This window comes from Leptidea sinapis, chromosome 45, assembly GCF_905404315.1.
Source record: "Leptidea sinapis chromosome 45, ilLepSina1.1, whole genome shotgun sequence".
Taxonomy (NCBI): Eukaryota; Metazoa; Arthropoda; class Insecta; order Lepidoptera; family Pieridae; genus Leptidea; species Leptidea sinapis.
This window is the reverse complement of record NC_066309.1, coordinates 2,193,701-2,217,290: the sequence shown is the minus strand read 5'-3', so window position 1 is coordinate 2,217,290 and position 23,590 is coordinate 2,193,701. Positions and strand designations below refer to the sequence as shown.

The 23,590-nt window shown below is 35.0% G+C and overlaps 1 protein-coding gene across 3 annotated transcripts in view; it reads left to right on the top strand.

Annotated features, from left to right (window-relative positions):
- The window catches only part of LOC126977505 (protein gustavus), a 142,602-nt gene that overhangs the window by 58,759 nt on the left and 60,253 nt on the right, over positions 1-23,590 (top strand). The window contains exon 1 of one of the 3 annotated variants that reach the window (XM_050826357.1): positions 15,057-15,201. The exons of the other annotated variants lie outside the window; for them this stretch is intronic. The gene's annotated coding sequence lies outside the window, so the exon portion shown is untranslated. Of the gene's footprint in view, positions 1-15,056; positions 15,202-23,590 lie in introns of those variants that run through there. 3 annotated transcript variants of the gene reach the window in all.

Genomic DNA, 23,590 nt, shown 5'->3' with positions numbered 1-23,590 from the left:
CATCTTAATCTAATATATAAAATTCTCATGTCGCGGTGTTTGTAGTTAAACTCCTTCGAAAAGGCTTGACCGATTGTAATGAAATTTTGAGTGCATATTGAGTAGGTCTGAGAATCGGACAACATCTATTTTTCATCCCCCTAAATGTTAAGGGTGGTCCACGCCAAATTATTTTTTTTGACATTTTTTTTAAATTTCTTTGATTATGAGTCAGCATTAAAAAATACATACAACTTAAAATTTTCACCTATCTACGATCAACAGTTACTTTTGTATCGCGATTTTAATATCGGCTATACAACGTTTGCTGGGTCAGCTAGTAAATATATACAAATCATAACATATCTAAACAATATCACACCCTATTACGTATGTAATAGGGTGTGATAGTGACTAGTGTGGCTATAGTGACTATAGTGACTAGTGGTGAATAGTGACACACATTCTTAGAAGTTATACTTTTATTTTAATTTCACTTTTGTATTTAGACAGTATTTTTATTTTATTTTATCTGATTTTGATAATTAGATTTGACTATGTAGGTAATTATGTCTGGTACCGAGAAGTCACTGACGGCTGAAACACAGTTCATAATAGTTTAGCTGTATTTGCTGCCTGTATGTATGTAAATTAATTAATAATATAATTTAGAAACATATTTTTAACTTGTAATAATATTATTTATTGTAATATTTGGGAAATAATAAAGTTATTATTAATATTCTACATGCACGGCATTACCCTGTAATGTTTCAGCGATTTATTCCATACTTTCCGATCTTATTGAGGGTAATTTGTTATTATCCCAAAGAAAATAACACCACAAGAATGTTGCGGAGAAAATTTAATTTAGCTTATATTTTTCTCGCCTGTTTGTCTTATTTGTACGAGTCCGCTCCTTGAAACCACGTTACACATCCTCGAAGCATTTCATTGGGATGTCCAATTCTTCAACCACTTTAGGTACGTTGGCACACTGTTAAAGATATAATAAGTTTAATGAAAAGAATCAGTCTTAGCAATGAGCTATAGTCAACTGTTGCTATCACAATAGATCACATTGGTCGCAATGATACAGGGCTGCACTAAAACCGCTTCACAATCCATCCATCATAAAAGAATAAGAGTTGAGTTTTATTAGAGTCCTTTTCTACTTTCTGTACTTTGTCTCACATGGGACTTTTTATCCTAAAAATATATAATATAGTATATTATATTTGACGACCTGTATAGCCGAGTGGTTAGCGATCCTACCTACTAAGCTAGAGGTCCCGGGTTCGAATCCCGGTAGGTGCAAGCATTTATATGATGAATATGGATGTTATTCCGAGTCATGGATGTTTAAATGTATTTATGTATGTTTATATGAATATATGTATGTTTAAGTAAGTATATTGTATTAAATATATCGTTGTCTTGTAACCCATAACACAGGCTATATATGCTTAACTTGGGGCAGGATAATTTGTGTAAAAAGTGTGTCCATATAAATACATATATACTTATTTGTTAATTTCAACTAAATGCAATTGTTCCGCAATTCACATTTAACTTCATCTCAGACGTAGCTTTAATATATTTTAATATATATAAATTACGTGACACGTTGTTTGACCGCGATGGACTCCTAAACTAATGAACGGATTTTAATGGGGATTACTTCATTTAGTGCAGTTTAGTCCAACTTGAGAGATAGGATAGTTTTTATTTCGATCTGGGACCATAGTTATTTTTATTTTCAATATTTCTTTTGTATGGACATATTTTCTATGAGAGAATTTAGTGACGCATGGTTTGACAGTTCCACTGTGAAACAATTTCAACAACAGGGAGCATTTTTTACGAAATCAATCTCGATATTTTTGGCAAATTCCTATAAAACAGTATATTTTTTATTATCTACAGAACAACGTCTGTCGGGTCAGCTAGTCGAGCTATATTTTAAAGTAATATTAGCATAGTAATGAAACGTCACTTGATGTGCCGTCCTGTATTTAGCAAGGTATTATATATCTCGGTGACATCACAGCATCAACTGAATCAATAAGTGCTAAGCATTACAGCTATACATTACGACATATCTGCGCTCTATATATTCATAGCGCTGTATACGTGTTATAACTGAGTGTGTGGAGGGCTTTATACGCTATCATCGCCACAATATTATAAGTGGAGTGTAGTAAGCATTATCTATTAAAAAATAACAAAGTCCTTTTTACACAAATAAAATTTGAAAACAAAATTTTATGAGCGACGCGGGATTCGAACCCACGACCTCTGGCATTCCGTGCCAGTGCTCTACCAACTGAGGTTACCGTTCGAGTGACGTATATATCTTTTGTGCTTTGTTCAACTCTCAGGTTGTGGCTTCATCTATAGGATCTACTTTACAGTTGATTACCTGCTCAACCCCAATATTTGCATATTAGGAAATTGACATGAGATGTCGCTCTTGTAAATCTCAACAATTTATTATATCACTGCGATAGAGCCACTGGCACTGAACGCCAGAGGTAGTCGTTTCGAGTCCAGCATCGTTCATAAAATTTTGAATTTAAATTTTATTTGTGTATTCATCCTAGAAGTGAGAGTTATCACTTTAAAAATATAATAAATTGTTTAAAGTCCTCTTTGTTGCCGATGAGCTATATTTATTTCACTCTCACGCTCAGTTGTTGTCGCTGTTCTATTAGAGCGTAGTCTAAACACTAAATATCCGTTGCCTCTGAATTTATACGGGCCAAAATACATCGTACAAAATGCAACTCAAACACAATTAATGTGTTTACATGCCCGTAACTGTTGCGAGCGAGGCGCAAATTCGCAACTTGGATTACCGTGTGGATGTGAACATTTATGTGTGTGGGCTTAGGCTGTTTGAATAGTAACATTTTATTTATGAAAATAGGGGGGACGAGACGAGCAGGACATTCAGCTGATGGTAATTGATACGCCGTACCCTTTACAATGCAGTGCCTCTCCGGATTCTTGAAAAGCCCGCAAATTCTGAGCGGCAGTACCATTGCGCTCGTCATCTTGAGACATAAGATGTTAAGTCTCGTTTGCCCAGTAATTTCTATAGCTACGGCGCCCTTTAGACCGAAACACAGTAATGCTTACACATTACTGCATCACGGCAGAAATAGGCGCCGATGTGTTACTCATAATCTAGCCGGCATCCTGTGCAAAGGAGCCTCTCATTGGTGATTTTAATATTACATTTAATGTTTTCTTCATTCGGACACGTTTTTCTTGTAGCTATGAATGAAGCCTTTATTGCAAGCAAACTAAATAAGGCACATTCTAAACTTAGGTGCAGTCTCTCAAATAATTTTAAAGAAATAAATATTATGAGTGTTCATTGTCAGTCATTTATGAAAATCTAATATACGTTCCAAAAATCACCACCTTTTTCCTCTTAATAGTGATTTTAATTATAATAACACTAGAAATAAGATATTGCTTGTAACTTATTCTAGTAGGCTTCATAAGATACATAATTGCTTTAAGGGTAAATGTATACACTTTTATAATAAAGTCCCAGCAGTGGCTGGGACTTTAGCATTCTTCAGGCATTATCTATACACAAATTTAAATGTTTTATTAAAAATTGCCCTGTCGTAAAATAAAAGTAAAAATCCTACTTTACCTACTTACTTTATTCATTTTAAACTATTATTTTTATTTGATTTCTGAACGACAGGGGACACGTCGGAGGTAAATCAAAATTGTTGTTTTTAGTATTAAAACGGGGATTTTCATGTTTTGTTCAAACCTTTTAAACCTTCCCTGGACTTCCACAAATAATTCAAAACCAAAATTAGTCAAATCCGTCAAGCCGTTCTCGAGTTTTAGCGAGACTAACGAACAGCAATTCATTTTTATATATATAGATTTCTTATGTTATTCATCGGTCGCTTGTCCGCCTGACGTACGAAGGTGTTCATCTCCGTGTTGGTCCAGCAATCTTTTTGAAATCATCTTCCCATCGCAACGTTTGGCTCCCTCTATTTCTTTTTCCATATTTTGGATACCACTCTATAATGTCCTTTATTTCTTTGCTTCTCATCACATGTCCTGTCCAACTTCTGGTAAAACTATAGCTATAATCTCTATCTCATTTTGAAGACCTTGTACCTATATTGTTTTTTTTTTTATGATAAAACGTGATGTCACAAGACGCTAGATGGTATGTGTTCGTCCTGCTCATTAACAGTGCAGTGCCGCTCAGGATATTTGATTGAACCCAACATTATGTGCGGCGTCGCCTTTACTTTGAGACAAGATTTTAAATCTCATTAGTCCAGTAGTTTTATTAATATCGGCGCCCTGCAAACTGAAATGTTATACTGCTGGCACCATGGCGATCTTTACGAGTGTTTCTATTATAAAATTAATCGTTTTATGTGAAAGATTTCTTCAATGAAGAAACATATCGTAAGGGATCTCTTTTCTCAAATTTTCTTCAATAATATATATCATAAAAAGTTGGTTCCTTCTCTTGGTAAACAATTGTCTTTCTTAAATCAGAGTATCTTAAACCAATGGGAGGCTCCTTTGCACAGGATGCCGGCTAGATTATGGGTACCACAACGGCGCCTATTTCTGCCGTGACGCAGTAATGTGTAAGCATTACTGTGTTTCGGTCTGAAGGGCGCCGTAGCTAGTGAAATTACTGGGCAAATGAGACTTAATATCTTGTCTCAAGGTGACAGGCGCAGTTGTAGTGCCGCTCAGAATTTTTGGGGGTTTCAAGAATCCTAAGCGGCACTGCATTGTAATGGGCAGGGCTGCTCGTCTTGTCCCTTATTTTCATAAAAAAAAAGAGCTTATAACAACATATATGGTGATGAAGATATTCATTTATTATTGCTTAATTGCTTAAAACGTCAGCCCCAAGGTTGCCAGTTTTAAATACATGTCTACCAATAAACAGATGTACGTTACACGGTGCGGTTAACATTAGTAATAATAGCATGGCAGTAATTCTATACAGGATAGTTGAGGTGTCGTAATCCTCGGTCCTACCTACACCTCACTAGGCAGTAGGCACTAACCTTGTAGATATACAAACGTTAATATGATGTGCCTATTTGTTGCTTAGAACAGCCAAGGTCTGTTGCTAGTTCGCTGGAGGCTTATAAAACTTGAGTTTTTTATTCTAATGAGTTTCTATACTCTATGTGTTGCAAAGTAACATGTTAATAAAATACTTTGTATAGTTTAAATAAAACACTTTTAAAGGATTAAAACGCGTGTAGTTGTAACTGTGTTTTTATATTAGATTTTAGCGTAAAAGTTACATTTTTATTTTAGTTTAGTTTACTCGACTTCTCGAGACCTTTTTAGATGACGTTGTGAGTCAAGATTGTATTTGTCCTGATCTCGTTTTCTGAAAAGGTATTGAAACGTCGGGTTAACTAATATAAAAATGTAATGTAAAAACACAGTTACAATTAAACGCGTTTTAATCCTTTAAATGTGTAACACTCGCGTTAATCAAATGAATTACTACTTTGTTTAGGATCTAAATTCGCGGGATTCATGTTGCTAAAATCGAACCCCTGCATCTAATGATGGGTAAGTCGTTTTTGACGTTCAATACGTGATTAAGAATTTTATTTTTAGTTAAGATATTTTATTTGGATATTAAGAAAATGGTCTTGATCTTCTTTTTTAACCGACTTCGAAAAGGAGGAGGTTCTCAATTCAATTGGTATTTTTTTTTATGTATGTACACCGATTATGCTGGGATTTAAGATCAGATTTTCGTGATTCTTAATGACCGACTTAATCCTTATGAATAGGTAGCACATACAAATAATAGTATTTTATTAATATTAAAGGTATGCGATTTGCATAAGAGGTGTATTAAATTAAATTATTATTAAGTTATTTTATACTTTTCAGTTTTTGAAGTCGGCTTTTTTTACAACTGTCAACCTCACTCCTCAGTCCGTAGTAATCCTGCTTCTACAGTGGATGTGTACCAAAACGGTGCCTATTTCTGCCGTGAAGCAGTAATGTGTAAGCATTACTGTGTTTCGGTCTAAAGGGCGCGGTAGCTAGTAAAATTACTGGGCAAATGAGACTTCTTATGTCTCAAGGTGACTACCGCAAGTGTATTGCCGCTCAGAATTTTTGGGTTTTTCAAGAATCCTGAGTAGCACTGCATTGTAATGGGTAGGGCGTATCAATTACCATTACCTGAACGTCCTGCTCGTCTCGTCACCTATTTTCATTTAAAAAAAACATATTTAAGTTTTATGGACATATTTCCATGAAGGTAAATGTTCCAATATTCACGTTCAGGTAATTAAAAGATTTACTCGTTTAACATTTTCTATTATTATTAGGTGAAGGGTTCGCATACAGTAGTGATCGATTGTATGTTATCTGTTTAAGAAAATTTATTGAATTAGGCGCTACTTTGCGGAAATCCATAATTATACAAATGATTTAAGTTTTCTTTAGTGTTAATTCCGCCAATATTTATTTTCAAAACAATTTGACACGTGTTTCGCCTCTACACGATGTCGACAAGGTCTTAGTCTCTATCTTAATCTTAGGTCTCGTGCCAGATTTTGGCGAGACAACACGTCCTGAGGATGCCTCGTGTAGAGGCGAAACAGGTGTCGAATTGTTTTTTAAAAACAAATATTGGCGGAATTAACACTAAAGAAAACTTAAATCATATGTATGTTAGCTGTTTGTTCGCCGTATGTTATTGTCCATTCGGCATTAACCGATTGTGTGACCAAGACGCTAATAATATTGAATGCGAACTTGACCTCCTTACGCAAAACATGTTTGATTTAATATGTAATTATGATGCAATTAGTAAACGTCATTTGATATTTCGCAGCTACTATCGCAGACCTTCGCGATATATATTAAAATTCATTAATTTATTGTTTGAATGTTGATTATTACAGCAGTTTATCATCGCACTCCAAAATAAGTTTTTATTATGCTCCGAACAGATTTGCAAACATTTTGATGACAATAAAAATAATTATAAAATATGGATAATACAACTAAGAAACGTGAGAGTAAGTAACAGGGATTCCAATAACATTTTGGGTAAGAGACAAAATTAATTTCCAATTGAACTAGACCTCAAACCAATACCAGTGGGCGGCACCTTTGCACAGGAAGCCGGCTAGATTATGGGTACCACAACGGCGCCTATTTCTGCCGTGAAGCAGTAACGTGTAAACATAACTGTGTTTCGGTCTGAAGGGCGCCGTAGCTAGTGGATTATTTAATTATCTTCGTCTCAAAGTGACGAACGCAAATGTAGTGTCGTAAAATATTTCGGTTTCTCAAGAATCCTGAGCGGCATAACATTAAAATGGGCAGGGCGTATCAAATACCATCAGCTGAAAGTCGTCGTCTCGTCCCTTATTTTCAGAAAAGATAAAAACCTATTCGTAGCGAATTTTCTTTTAAATATTTGATCTCTGCTTTTTCTTCTTCTTTTCTTTACTTACCAAGTTTTTAATGATGTACCTACGGCGCTTGTGCACGCTTATCGACTTTTTGAATTTTTATCAATCAATCAAATTCTTTATTTGCGTATAAACATGGTATTTTACGATGGTATAATCTTACAGTTTAACATGTTTCAATACCAATAACAATTTAATTGAATAAATGGTATAAGTAATTAAACACATTTAACAAGATTAGATGATGATATATGTCGGCATATCAGTAGCAATAAAATATAAGTCAAGTCAAAGTCAAAAAATCTCTATTCACTGTAAAACTTTATAAGTTATTTAGTGCAAGTCAGGATGAAGTACAAAATGATGACAATGACTTTGACTTATAAATGAATATAGTAATAAAAAAATACAGACTCACATTATAATAAAATAATAACAGTCTAACATAATAATAAAATAATTAATAAATATTGTTTAATTACTTGTTAATAAAAAGTTTCACATTTCATTTCATCACATTCAGAAATTCTTTAGTCGTATAAAACAATCGCTTACTTAACCAATGTTTAAGTTTTTACTTAAACAGTCTTTTATAGAAGTACGACAATAATCCTTCCAAATAAAATATTAGTGAAAATTTCATGAGTGATCTATAGAGTAGCTAAAGTCATGAAAGCGTTATTAATATACAAACAATGTTTCTCACATTCTTATTTTGAATATTAGTAATAATATGGCAATATTCATCATTAGTATGTAGTATATATATGGATACACAAATAAAATTTGAAAAACAAAATTTATGAACGATGCGGGATTGGAACCCACCACCTCCGGCGTTCCGTGCCGGTGCTCGAACCAACTGAGCTAACCGTTCGAGTACCGCCTCGTTATAAAATTCTGTTTGCTTTGTTCAACTCTCAACGCCGCAGGTCGTGGGTTCGAATCCCGCATCGTTCATAAAATTTTGTTTTTCAAATTTTATTTGTGTATTAATCCTATAAGTGAGGGTTATCACTTTAAAAACATAACATAAATATGGATTTTTGTGCAGAGACATGATTGTCCGTGCGATATGTGTATTTGCCGCTATTCATAACGGGGTTGCCACATCGCTAGCTTCTCTCTGTGATTTACAGTTGGAAAATATTCTAGATGTCTCGCCACATTTCATCTTACAGTAAAGCCACAATTAAATACTTGCACTGTTTTAGATATCTGCTATTTATGTTATTCATATTATTGTTATTTTGTTATGTATATAGAGGCACATAAGTGAATTTGCTAGAAACTGTCATAAACATAATGTTAACACCAGGAACAAACATGACTAGTCTCGAGTAGAGCTGAGCGAGTCTGCTAAGTCGAGTTAGTAAGTCTTTTATATTAATAGTTTAGATTACGATTCAAAAGAATTGTTAAAAACGTTTGTGTGGTAAAAGTTACTGTAACATAAATGAGATACCACTAATTAAGAACTGAGCGACCGCCCACAGGCTATTAAAAAATATATTACTGTACGATTTTACATTGTAACCATATTTTTATATAAAAAATGAATCCCGCTGAGTTTATTGTGCCCGTTCTTCTCAGGCTTGAGGCATACCTTTTGGAATGGGTGGTAGTTTTTGACTTTCAATAATTGATTATATATATATACTATTTTGAATAAAATTTTTTAATATTAGCTCTACAAATGAGCAAATTAAAAAATATAGTCCGGGCAATACAGCTGCCGCCACACCTACTTCCATAATTTCAAAGTGTCGTTCTACCATTGTGTTCCAGTTTTAATGGGAATCTGTGCCGGTGTAGTTACAGTCAATAAGAAGCCGATCCAATAACATTTTCTATCTATTTGTACAATGCATCTCTGAAATGTGATGTTTTTGCTTTTAGAGGTGTTTGTTAATTTTTTTTTTCTTTTTTTATCGCCGCCAACATTTTCTTGCTACACCAGAGGAATCACAGAAGCGTTGCCAGCCTTTAAGGAAGGTGTACACGCGTTTTTAATTTTTTCTTGATTTTGATAGTTAAGAGTTTTATATTTATACCTGTACCTACTGTATGGATTTAGATATTTAGATCGACTCGATTCATGATTGACACTTAAACTACAAATCGCATAGCTGTATAGAAAGCGGTAGATAGACAAATGAGATAAAAAATATTCTAAACATCTATTTCATTGTAAATTATTGATTATCTAACACTGTAAAGCAACCATTAAACAATTGAATATTTGTATTTGTTTCAGGTAATTATTACTAACGAGAGGCGCACTATGAAGAAACCTCCCGAAAGGAGTCATTGGTAATAAACACAGTTTCTTTAGACCAGTCATGGTTCCCAACCTTTTCTTAGCCAGGGACCACTTCTATTTCTTTATGGTTAGCAGGGACCACGATGTATAAGAGAAATAAACTGAATCAATCCCCAAATAAACTTTAATCAAAAATTAGACTTGAATTGCATTTGCATTATATTCTTAAGGCATCCAGGAGTAGTCTTCGAAGCTAACGCCTGACGGTGTATGATACAGTGCCTAAGGATTCTCCTGTTTTACTAGCGTCGCTAGATCGGAGCGTGATCCCCAACATTGCTGGCCATTCCGATATCGTTTTCATGAGTCCATACCTTTTGAAGTTGCTTCCAGTTCTCGTGAATTCAGTAATTCTTCAAAACGCTCAGCGGGCACGTATCGTGTTTGTCGTTTTTTCGCCCGCGGATTTTGAAATCGGTTCGCGGACCATATTCTGACTCTTGCGGACTACTGGTGGTCCCTGGACCACTGGTTAGGAACCAGTGTTCTAAAGTTTAGACAATCGGAGCGAAAACTTATTTGAATTGTAGATTTGGGTCATTTCTTTCTGGAATCCCTATTTCATTCTGTTTATACAAATAACTCTTGTTATCTTCATTGACCTATTTTCATTCACTCCTCCTCTAAATCTTTATAACGAAACGACCGACACTGAGGTATCTTTTTTATTAGTAAGATAAAAAGTCGATGCTTGTTTGAAGGAGAGATTGATCCTAATCGTTCATTAAACAGTGGCTAAAAATATTATGCTGACCACGAAAGTATAAAACACTCATTACTTCAACTTAAATATTATTTTAATTTTTAACCAGATTGCTCACAATTATTAGAACATTTTTAACGTGAGATTTAATAAAACCTAAAAATAACTGTCGTGTGTGAAAGTAACAAGGCAATCGTACAGTTAAGTATATATTATGACCTCGAGTAAAACAAAATAATTAAATATGCATAACTAAACAATTTGTTATTATTTTTAAAGTGATAACCCTCACTTCTGGGATTAATTACAAAATATTTTTTAATTATTTAATTTAATAATTTTAAAGCAAAATTTCTGAACTTTTCGTCACTCGAACGTTTGGCTCAGTGAAAGAATCGCGATTTCGAGTAAGCATCGTTCATAAATTTTGTTTTCAAATTTAAATTTTGCTTGACTTCATTCGCTTTCACATTTATAATCAAATCACAAACTATAATCCAACGATATTAAAAGAGGAATAGGTGAACATTTTTAAACTGCATACACTTTATATGTTTTATATATTATAGAAATAAATGATTTTTATATCCACCACTAGCCTCAATTTTATATGTTTTATGGTGAATGATAAACGAAGTATATCCCTCCTTGCTCCTGCAAACCACACACACATCCAGCAGACAGAATACAGAAGAGCCAAAAGGATGTAACGTCCTGGGAGACGTTACTCCCGGGAAGTCACTTATTACAGACTGCCACAATAGTTCACTCTCTGGTCCCAGTGGCACATGTAAGGATCAACCAACAATATCTAATAATGATGCATCTTGAACATGTAATTTACAAACTGCGCTTCATATCTTTTGAAGTAGTAGGTACCTAGCCCCTTCAAAATATCAGTTAGTAAAAGTTTGATCTCTAGCCGTTCTTCATCTACAATGGGTAGTATTCATAAGAACTGTTAGACTTAATAATTGCCAGTATATTCCATACACCACATAAAATATCTCCAGAGTGGTATTCATTCGCAGTGCTAGATTTTATTTAAATTATGGAATGATATTAACCTTCAGTCTCCAGGCCATCCAAACTCAAATTCAAATATTTTTATTCAAAATAGGATGTGACATCACTTATTGAAAGTCAAAAACTACCACCCATTTCAAAAAGAATACCCCAGACCTGAGAAGAATGGGCGCAACAAGCTCAGCGGACTTCTTTTTTCATCTAAAAATATGTTTACAAAGTAAAATTCATCTGGAATGCTCCTGTAAATGTTCTGATTCTCATAAGTAGTCTGGGGGAGTTACCTGCTATCCAAATGTACTGAGTTTTCTTGAGTTTTAATTCGGCAAATTTTTGTCTTTACCCAATTAGACACGTGCTTCGCCTCAATCCAAGGCATCCTCAGATATAGACTCGCCGAATTCTGGCACGGGACTAAGTAACCCGCTATCATGTCTGTTGTTCATAAAAATACAAATACTAAAGTGAACTGTAAAATACTCATCAACGTTAAATATTTAAACAAACAAGTGTGTGGCAATCACCAAAAATTATAAATTCTGTTTGGTGACCAGCGAGGCTGAACGCAAGGTTCTCATGCACATTAGGTAAAACTCTTTTGAAAGTCGTAAGGCCACAGTGAGTATCGAGCCGAATTCGGATTTTTTTTTTTTTTAATTTATATATACTTTCTTGTTTGTGAAGGTGTCGGTGGCCTTCAGGTCCGCAATACGAAGTCAACTTGTCGTGTGATTTTTGTCACATTTTAATGCCCAATCGCGGCTTTGACCGATTTAAAAATTAAGGCGGCACTAAACGCCAGCGACCTTGAGCGATATGAGCTCACGCCTGTCGGCCCGCCGTCTATGTATCAAAGCCTATATTTTCGAAATTCTTGCATAGAAAACGTAATATTTTAACAGGCGCAAACAGTTTATATGCTTACAATTCTCACTCTTGATTACTTATCTAAATAAATATACCTACACAAAAAAGTACAAGCTATAAGAATAACTTTTCTGGAGAGTCGTACTAAACAAATGCGTCATGCCGAGAAAAAACTTGTTTAACTGCAAAGAAAAGTGGTAGAGTAAAATAGCTCTGGAGTGTTAACTATTACCAACAGCAAACATTAGCAACCTACAAGTAAGACTTAAGGGTATGTGTAACATTATGAAGTAGTGTTCATAGCTCCAAGTGCTATATTTTCACCACATAACTTGTATAAAAACCCTTTTTGCGTGTTTTCTGCTTACCCTTCGCCTTAATATTAAAAAAAATATTGGGGATTCTAAATTGTTTTAATAAGCCTTGCGTAATTGGTTTGTGGCAGTTTTTGTCACAGAGAGCGATGTCAGTTAGAAAAGATGTAGGTTTTGAAAGTAGGGTTTGGTAATGTAGCGAGAAGTGGTGGAAATTGAAGTGTTTTAGAATAGGTAAATTGATTTCTGCTATCTATTCGAGGATACATTGAGTACCGAGACGAAAACAGCTTGCATGAAAGGATTGGTGCGAGTACAAGTGGGTATTAGAGCGTTTATTAGGACAGTAGCAAATATTTGGTCATCATTCTTAGTCATTATTCTTAGTTTTTTTGGAGTAAGAATTTTGCCTTTAAAATAAATGAATAACCATTGCCATAATAGTTAAACTTTGCTTTCTATAATTGATACTCTTCATATGCACGAATTTATATAATAAATTTATCCAAATGTTTTGAGTTTTCTTTAGTATTAATTCGGCCAATATTTGTCTTTAAACAATTCGACAGGTGTATCCCCTCTACTCGTGTAGAGGGGACATCCGCAGGAGATGTTGACTCGCCAAATCTGGCACGAGACTGGAAGTGAGTCTCTCAAATATTTGCGGAATTAAAACTAAAGAAAACTCAAAACATTTGGATAATTATGGATTTCCACAAAGTGACGTATAGCTTACCAGCGATAGAAGTTTGTATGGAAATTTCAATTCACGCGTCCCAATATAAGGCGATAAGAACGACTTATCGGGTATATTGGGACATGTTCAGATTATTGACAGATAATTACTGACAGTAGAAGGTAGTAATTTATCTCTATCTGTAGATATTATATTGGGAACGGCCATTAATGTAAATGGTTCAGTAACGCTTAAAACATTAATCCTTTTTAAAAGTTTTATATCCACGGTAAGTCTCCAAATGGATTTTCTAATTGCAAACAAGTGTCGTGTTAAGTTTGCTTTGTGTTGTTGTGTATTTCTGTCGCTGGAAGGAAATGAAGAACTGATAGCCTAATTTTTTCTTATAACGGCACAAACAGGTTAATGACACTGATAAGACACAGCATTGTGAATTTCTAATACTATTTAGCGGGAAAATCATGTAGTATTTCACAAGAACAACGAAATCGTCACATTATTAACATTGAATTTTGTTTTAATGAATATAAGGGACGAGTCGAGCAGGACGTTCAGCTGATGGTAATTTATATGCCCTGCCCATTATAAGTGCCGCTCAGGATTCTTGAAAAACCCCAAAAATTCTGAGCGGCACTATAACTGCGCTCGTCATCTTGAGACAGTTGTTAAAAATGTTGTCTCCAGTGATTTCACTAGCTACGGCGCCCTTTAGGCCGAAACACAGTAATTCTTACACATTACTGCTTCACAGCAGAAATAGGCTACGTTGTGGTACCCATAATCTAGCCGGCATCCTGTGCAAAGGAGTCTCCCACTGGTAAATGAATGCTATGTAATGCCGGCAGAATATCCAAGATGTTTAGTTATACTTTAAAAAATATCTTAATTTTAAATATATGAATGGTGTATTCAAATATATAAAAGCATCTTTTTGAAGTACGTACATAAATAGGCTAAGAAAGGAAAAGGGGTGATTACATTTTTACTCATAGTATTACACGCACTCGGAAAGGATGTGAGATTTGGCACTGGTAAATTTTAAATAGGAAAGAATACTAGAATTGTAAATAAAATAATAGGTATATTATGTGTATAAAATGCATGAAATTAAAAATACATTCATTGTTAACGTTCTTACTAACAATGTCAAAGAAGATGTTAAGACTCGATATTTTGCAGATTCACGTATGACATTATATTCTATTCTCTCCAAAAAGTAAATTTTACTTTTTTGACGAACTCGCGTAAGACATTGACTATTTGACGTTTGAGTTGCATCATTTTACATATTATATTGTAATTTGAAATGATTTGTAAGTCGGTGTACTTAAATGTCAATCTTGATATAAAAGAGTGGCAATGAGTTTCTTGCTACTTCTTCTCATTAGCTCAACCCTTTACGGAGTAGCGGTAGATTCAATATGATTTTTTTTTTTGGCATTCATAAGTGTCATTTCCGTCACCTACGTGAATAAACTGATTTTGATTTGAATATGTATGAATTTGAGTTACGACCGCTAGGCCACTGCTTTTAGTAAGTGGTTACTGGTTAGTAATTAGTAGAAAAAGTAAGTAAGTGTGACATTATTATAACGGATCAAGCGCCGTGTGGGGGAACTGTCGGCCCGGGCGCAGCGCAGTCGGCGGCTGCGCGCGCGCACCGCTCTCATAGATCGCTCGCGGCTTGCCCCAGTTCGTTGCGGTGCGTCGCTGCGTTCACGTGTTACTCTCCAAGTGCTCACCTATTGATGTCTTGTGCTCGATATGTGTCCCCTCGACTATGGAAACTATGTGTGGATTCCTGTGACGTGCTAGCTGAGGTAATTTCAATCTATTGCCTATACTTATAACGCACAAAATCAAAACATAGCGTTTTTGAAATGGTTTTCTTTTAACATAGTTACAATATTAGTGGGTTCAGTTGTTGTCGTGAAACTAGTATACGCACTTAACTCTGTCCCATTTGTGAATTTAACATCGTATTTTTTTTTTGTTATGGAATAGCAGGACAAACGGGCGTACGGGTCACCTGGTGTTAAGTGATCACCGCCGCCCACATTCTCTTGCAACACCAGAGGTATCACAAGAGCGTTGCCGGCCTTTAAGGAAGGTGTACGCGCCTTTTTCGTATTAAATTTTTTCGTAACATCGTATTTAATTTACAATTAAATAAAATAAAAGTAAAACTACTCATAGTTGTAAGGTTACCTTCATCACTTGTAATATGTTATTAGAATGTTAATTAACTTATTAATTAAACATTTCGAGATAATCGTAGAATGTTAATTGCAAAGTATACAGCTTAGAACACATGTTATTATTGCAATAAGTTCTGTAAAATTGTATTTTTAACTAGTTGACCCGACAGACGTTGTTCTGTATATAATAAATGAAATACTGTTTTTTTATGAATTTGTCAATAATATTTCATAACATCAAGAATTATTTCGAAAAATATGCTCCCTGTTGTTGTAATGAAATTGTTTTACAGCAGAACTGTCAAACCGTGCGTCAATAAATTCTCTCATAGAAAATATGTCCATACAAAACAAATATCGGACGACGGGGGACACATCAAAGGAAAAACAAAATTGTTGATTTTATTTAATTCCGAACACTTTCATATTTATTCACCTTTTAAACCTTCCCTGGGCTTCCACAAATAATTCAAGACCAAAATTAGCCAAATCGCTCCAGCCGTTCTCGAGTCTTAGCGAGACTTACGAACAGCAATTCATTTTTATATATATTTTTAATATCACTAGGCGGAAGCGTAGTATTTGCGGTCAAAAGATTATATTATGTTTATGTGTGTATCATCTGTCAGGCTATTGAACATGAGATCAAATTATGGCCTGCGCTAAAACTAGATCGTCTGCGAGCTTTATCGCTGACCTCTGTCGCGATTGAACTAACGTAATACAATATCGATAGTTTAACTAGTGATGTGTTGGATTGCGGGTTTATCAGCGCGGAAAACGTAGCCTCTAACGACCTCCCGAGGACGTCATTAGACCATATTATGTGCTTGTAGTCTTGGCAGTGGAATTTTATTGGACTTCGATTAGTGCGTATGGTTCTACTTGATTAGTTGTGGTGCGATTGTGGAGGAGTTTTATCATATCAAAAATATTTTATTTCGTAGGTAAGTTGGACGTAGCTCCTGAAAACGTTCCAAGCCACAAACATCACATTTGAAGGAATTCATGTTTAAAGTTTAATTAATATTAGTGTATTCCATACATGTGGGTTCGGTTACTAAGTCATGATGTCATTTCTATTTTTTGTCAGTCCGTTAATATGAATCCCGTTAACAGTTTTGTGTTCTTAACTCAATTTCGAGAGTTAGTGGTTTGGAACGTTTTTCTTGTATTTCGTCCAATTGCATTACACTTGAAATGTGTCATTTTTTCATTCAGCTCATTTTCCTTAGTGAAGAACGAGCAAGAAACTATAAGGTTGCTCTTTTCAAAACAGAATGGTATTTCATGTTCTTATTTTCAATTAAAATTACAAATCATTTCAATTAAAATATATACATAAAGTGATGCAACAAAAATACTCATAAAATAACGCCTGTCTCCTAGAGGGGAATTAGATTAACATCCCCAATTCGATGATTGGATTATTTTATAAGTAAAGAAACGAGATAGGCATGACGTTCCTGTTATGGGTCCTGTCATATTGTTAACTTCACATAATATTTATTCTTTATCGTACCGTAATATTTTTAATGGTCATCGAATTGTTCCGGTAAACACACCACAGGGCATAGACACCATAGACTAACAAAACAGGACGTACACTTAACTCAATAAGGTGAAGCGAGTAGTTGAAAGAAAAGGCAAAGGAATACGTCAGAAATGTTGTGTAATATTATGTTTAAAATTTATATATATAATAGTTATTATTACATTTTAATAAAAGATGTAATATATTCAACTCGACTAAACAATTACACCAGTGGGAGGATCCTTTGCACAGTACGCCGGTTAGATTATGGGTACTAAAACGGCGCCTATTTCTGCCGTGAAGCAGTAATGTGTAAGCATTACTGTGTTTCGGTCTGAAGGGCGCAAAAGCTAGTGAAATTACTGGGCTAATGAGACTTAACAACTTCGTCTCAAGGTGACGAGCGCAATTGTAGTGGCGTAAAGAATTTTTCGGTTTCTCAAGAATCCTGAGCGGCACTACATTATAATGGGCAAGGCGTATCAAACACCATCAGCTGAACGTACTGCTCGTATCGGGTTTTTCTTTTGCCTCAATCCGATTGTCTGACAACTGCTGGTCATGTTACGTCTTGTCCTTTTTATTAGTCTAATTAAGCGTGTAGATTACCCATCTATATTCAAATTGACAATATCGCAAATCTAGATAGTAATACGTTTAAGTTGATGATATGTTTTGTATTCTAAATACGACTACTAAGTGTTAATGTGGGCACGAGACTCAGAGTGTGTGTGTGTGTCTTCTATCGCATTTACCACGGGGAGTGTTCCGAAGAGCTGTTTCACCTGATTCCTCCCGCCGAATTCCACCTTCGCACGACACGCCACAAGTTAGGATATCATCCCCAACATCTGGATGTGTGGCGGTCCTCCACAGTGCGGTTTTCAAGGAGCTTTCTTCCACGTACTACAAAGCTGTGGAATGAACTTCCTTGTGCGGTGTTTTCGGGACGATACGACATGGGTCCCACCTTCAAAAAAGCGCGTACACCTTCCTTAAAGGCCGGCAACGCTCCTGTGATTCCTCTGGTGTTGCAAGAGATTGTGGGCGGCGGTGATCACTTAACAACAGCTGACCCGTACGCTCGTTTGTCCTCCTATTCCATAAAAAAAAAGAGTGCCAGAATTTAGCGAGTCAACATCTGCTGAGGATGTCTCGTGTAGTGGCGAAACACGTGTCGAATTGGTTAAAGGCAAACCTTAACGGAATTCACACTCAATAAAAGTGACAATGTTTGGATAATTATGGAATTCAGTAGTTGTTTTACCAAGTGTTTGACACTTAATTCATAAATTACAAGTTGATAATTTTTACGGAGTGCTTAAAACTCAGCATATTCTGACAGAATAGATAGCCATTCAGAGTAAAAATGTGATTATTTTAAAGTTCTTGTGAAATACTACCTGAATTTACCGCTACATAGTGTTAGAATTTCACAATGCTGTGTCTTATCAGTGTCATTAACCTGTTTGGCCGTCATTGAAAAAAAAAAATGGTTATCAATTCTTCATTTCCTTGTAACGAATAATACACAAGAACACAAAGCAACCTTTGTGAAGGCAATTGTTTCTTGTCGCACGTTTACTGGTTAGCAATTCCAACTCAGGCTGATGTAATCTATAATAGTAATAATATTGACACACTTTTACACAAATTATCTTGCCCCAAACTAGGCATAGCCTGTATGTACTATGGGAACAAGACAACGATATATTTAATACAATATACTTAAACATACATAAATACATATAAACATTCATGACTCGGAAACAAACATTCATATATATAAATGATTGCACCTACCGGGGTTCGAAACCGGGACTTTTAGCTCAGTGAGCAGGGTCACAAACCACTGGGCTATAGGTGTGTTACTTACTTAAAACTTAGCTGATTGTAAGCTTAGCGTCTTTATTTAGTATATCTTTGATTTTATAGTCATTAGACAGTTTTATTTACATAGTACATTGTCGATTATTATTAAACAATTTTTTTTATAGAACGTACTAAATTATAACAGTATCCAAAAGTCATTTGATTATTACTCTTATTGAAATAAGTAGAAATAAATAAATAATAATATTGACACACTTTTACACAAATTATCTTGGAAATCAAACAATTGGAATCAAACTAGGCATAGCCTGTATGTACGGTACAAGACAACGATATATTTAATACAATATACATACTTAAACATCCATGACTCGGAAACAAACTCCATTCATATTCATCATATAAATGATTGCACCTACCGGGATTCGAACCCGGGACCTCTAGCTCAGTAGTCAGGGTTTTAAGTAAGTATATTGTACTAAATATATCGTTGTCTTGTACCCATAGTACAGACAGGCTATGCCTAGTTTGGGGCAAGATAATTTGTGTAAAAGTGTGTCAATATTATTATTATTATCGGGCTTTCAGGTCGTCAGTACTCTAGTGTATTGTAAGACGTAAGTGTATGCACAAATGGCATAATGTTACTTTATATAAGTCTATGTGTAAGTCCTAATGGATATGTTTAATCGAAGTTTGTTTAATAAGATTCGGTCCATCGTGCAACTTGAAGTAGGAAGTGATCTTTTGATATAACTTATTATGTTATATAATATAATCAGTTTTGCAAGTTACTAGTAGGACGCGATCGTTGCTGTTTTTTATAGAGATCAATGAGTCCGGTCCTATGAGAAGTGTATTAATATGAATCATTTGTTCATTATATGTAATTAATAACACTTAAAGAGTCTGTAAGTGAGAGAAAAATTTGAATAAATAAATATTTTAACTGTTGCTGATATAATCAAAATGCTAACACCAGAAAGTAGAAAAAAACATAACCTAGATATTTGTTGGGCAATTTATATATGCTTATACAAACTGATCCCAGAAAATTTACAAAACAAAATGTGTTACGAAATTCATGTGTTAGTAATTTGCAAGAGCTTTAAGTTAGTTGCAGAAAACTTCTGTAGAAGTTCATTTCTTAAATATTGTTAAAAATGTCTATTTTAATTGGACGTAGTTAAGCAGAAAGGACTCAAACCACACTTTGGTCAAAATAGAGTTAGGTATGCCATTGTACTCCTGAAGGTCGAATCTGTCATGTAGTGAAAAAACAATTTTTAAGTTTTTGATATTTATATAGGATACTAGCTGACCCGGCGAACATTGTTCCGCCTCAGAGGCAATAAATGAGCAGATTTTGGATTTAATTAATTTCAATATTTATTTTAATAAATATATGGAAATAAAAAAAATTAAGTTCCTTAATTATTCTTTATTGGCTGTGTCTTTTGGTGTTTGGGTTGCACTCTTCAGTGAAGCACCATGTGATAGACCACATTTACGTTTTTATTATCATGCGCAAAAGCAAATAACGCAGATGGTCTAACATCCCGTGAACATGCCACTTATAATTAATTGAACATGGAAAATGGATTGTTGATTCAGACCTCAAACTTTCAAGGATTGGGCTTAAGATTTGAATGGTCAGGGCGAATGCGAGACGAATCGGAAAGGAAAGATTTGCGGGCTAACTCGACATGCAAAATGTTCATGAAGTAGTTGCTGCAGATCTTGAAGAATTGCTATTATCATTGCTGCATTGATCTCTTGACATCGATCAATTTAATCCCTCATGTTGCCCATGGAGTATAATTATAAAAAATTATGCTGTACATCTTCGATAGGTTGCAATGATCCAATCGGATGGTGAATCTGTCCTTATATCTACAATATAAAAAGCAAAGTCCGTAATTTGATCGTCTTGGTCGTGACATTGTTAATGATAATATCGGCACAATAAGCTAATACAAACTCGAAACAAACACACCAACCAGTCAACTTGAATAACATGACGTGCACTGTCACTTGTATTTTATTACTCATGTAGCGTGAAACTAACAAAAAACTTCATTGAATTCTTTCTATTCTCGAGATGTCATAAAATGTCAATCCATACAAAATGTATCAGAAAATATTTCTTTTTATAATAATATTTTTTCGTGACTTTTGATATTTTATTACTTATTATCCTATTCCAGACTAAGAGAAATCCAAAAAATCTAACAACAGAAAAATTGGTCTAGCCGTTCTTGAGGTATAAACGGTGTAACTAACACGACTTTGTTTTATATATATATAGATTATTATGGAAGATTATTTAGAGCTGAAGCTTCGAATGCCTATAAGTCAAAAGTGTCTTGGTTTGGTTTGAGTCCTTTCTGCTTAATTACATGCAATTATAGATAAAATAAACTAGCTGTGTGTAATGTCATTGTCAACTGCTTTTCACTAACTGAATAACGTTTATTTCTGCAATTGGAACTCTGATTCTATAAAAAGATTTCGACGTAAACGAAACATTGCTGGCGGCCCCTTATAATATAAATAATAAAAGTTTATGATTAAATATAAGTTTATGTAGTGACAATGAAACAACTACAAGTAAATGTGTCTGAAAGTCGTAAACCTTGCGATACTTATTCGTACGTTCGTTTAGTGACGGCCACTCTGCTCACACGTCATTGATATGATATTTACTTACGGCTGTTCCCAATATACTATCTACAGATAGAGATAAATTACTACCTTCTACTGTCAGTAATTAGCTGTCAATTTGTCAAAAGCCAGATTTTGGCGAGTCAACACGTCTTGAGGATGCCGCGTGTAGAGGCGAAACACGTGTCGAATTGTTTAAAGACAAATATTGGCGGAATTTACGCTAAAGAAAACTCAAATCATTTTGACTGTCCCAATATACTCGATAAGTCATTCTTATCGCCTTATTTTGGGACGCGTGAATTGCAATTTCCATACAAACTTCTATCACTGGTAAGCTATATGTCGTCCCATTGACAGACAGCGTTGAGTTACCGTCGATAAGTTTATTGGGACAGAAAAGTCAACGATAGTTAAAATTTTTATCTTAAGTTAGGGATAGACTGAATATTGGGAACGGCCGTTAAAGCAGTTCAAGTGAAGTATCACTAAAGGTGGAACGTGTTAGCGTGATCTCTTTAAAGCAGCCCAAAGTCCCGTTGTGCTCCGGACGCCGGACCTACAGATGTGTTTATGGCTATCAATGCTTTGAATCTCTTCGATTCTCTACCGTATGATTTAGTTATAAAATCGGCATCGAAAGATCGAGTGACTAAAAGAACACGATAATCTGGACTGGTTTTATAGTTTTTACCGTCCTGAACCGGGCCCTACCTCTATTTCGCCAAATAACACATGTGCAAGCTTATAATTTATAAATGATAACGTTTTAATGAATATAAAAGACGAGACGAGCAGGACGCTCAGCTGATGATAATTGATACGCCCTGCCCATTACAATGCAGTGCCGCTTAGGATTCTTGAAAAACCCAAAAATTTTGAGCAGCACTACAATTGCGCTCGTCATCTTGAGACATAAGATGTTAGACATAGACAAGGTGAAGAGCGCAATTGTAGTGCCGCACAGAATTTTTCAGGCACTTCATTGTCATTCGGAGGGCGTATCAATTTCCATCAGCTGAACGTCCTGCTCGTCTCGTCCCTTAATGTCATAAAGACCGTGGTTAAGCCACGCCCATGACGTTTCATTCTGTTTTTAATATCTTTCTAACATTAAGCTGTAAGTTATGTTTATGTTTTAACGAGCCTTAAGATGTAGTGACAATTATCGAGAATGCGGAGATGTTTTTATTACGTAGAAAGGTTGATTCAACATAGATTCACTTAACATATTTGGATGAATGGTGATGTAAATTTAGGATAATACCAATCTATGTGCAGATAACTAGAATCAGATAGGGTAGGTACCGAAAAGGGGCGTAGTTAAGAGTATCTTAAATAAAGAGAGCTCGTAGGGTTTGAAAAGGTTGGTGCGAGCGAAAGTTGCCAGAGATTGTATCAGGACCGATGACCTTAATGCCCGCCCAAGCCCTTGGGAAGCACACGTGATTGATTTTATTGTTCTTGTAAATTTTTATTAGCGGACTGACGGGTTCATAGTTTTCTTGTTCGACTATTATTATTCGTGTAATTTCGTCGCGATTATTATATTGTGCTCTTCTAAATCGATTTTAATTGATTGAATATGCGTTTAAAATGTCACTAGGCCGCATTCCGAAATGTAAGTACGAATGGAGAACTCATTTACGGTGAGAAATGAAATTAGAATGTGTTCTCATTTAATTACTCTCTCAGTACATAGTAAAACTGTTTTTATTGAATGGTGGAATTTTAGTATATTCTTTGATTAATGCGAGTGTTACACATTTAAATAAAACACTTTTAAATTATTAAAACGCGTGTTGTAACAAAAGTTACATTTTTACTTTTGTTAACCAACCGACTTTTGCATCATCTTTGACTCATTTCATCTGCAGTCCCCCTGAAAACGACATCTAGAAGGGTGTTGATACGTTTTACGGGTTAACTAACATAGAAATGTAACTTTGACGCAAAAATCTAATATAAAAACAGTTACAA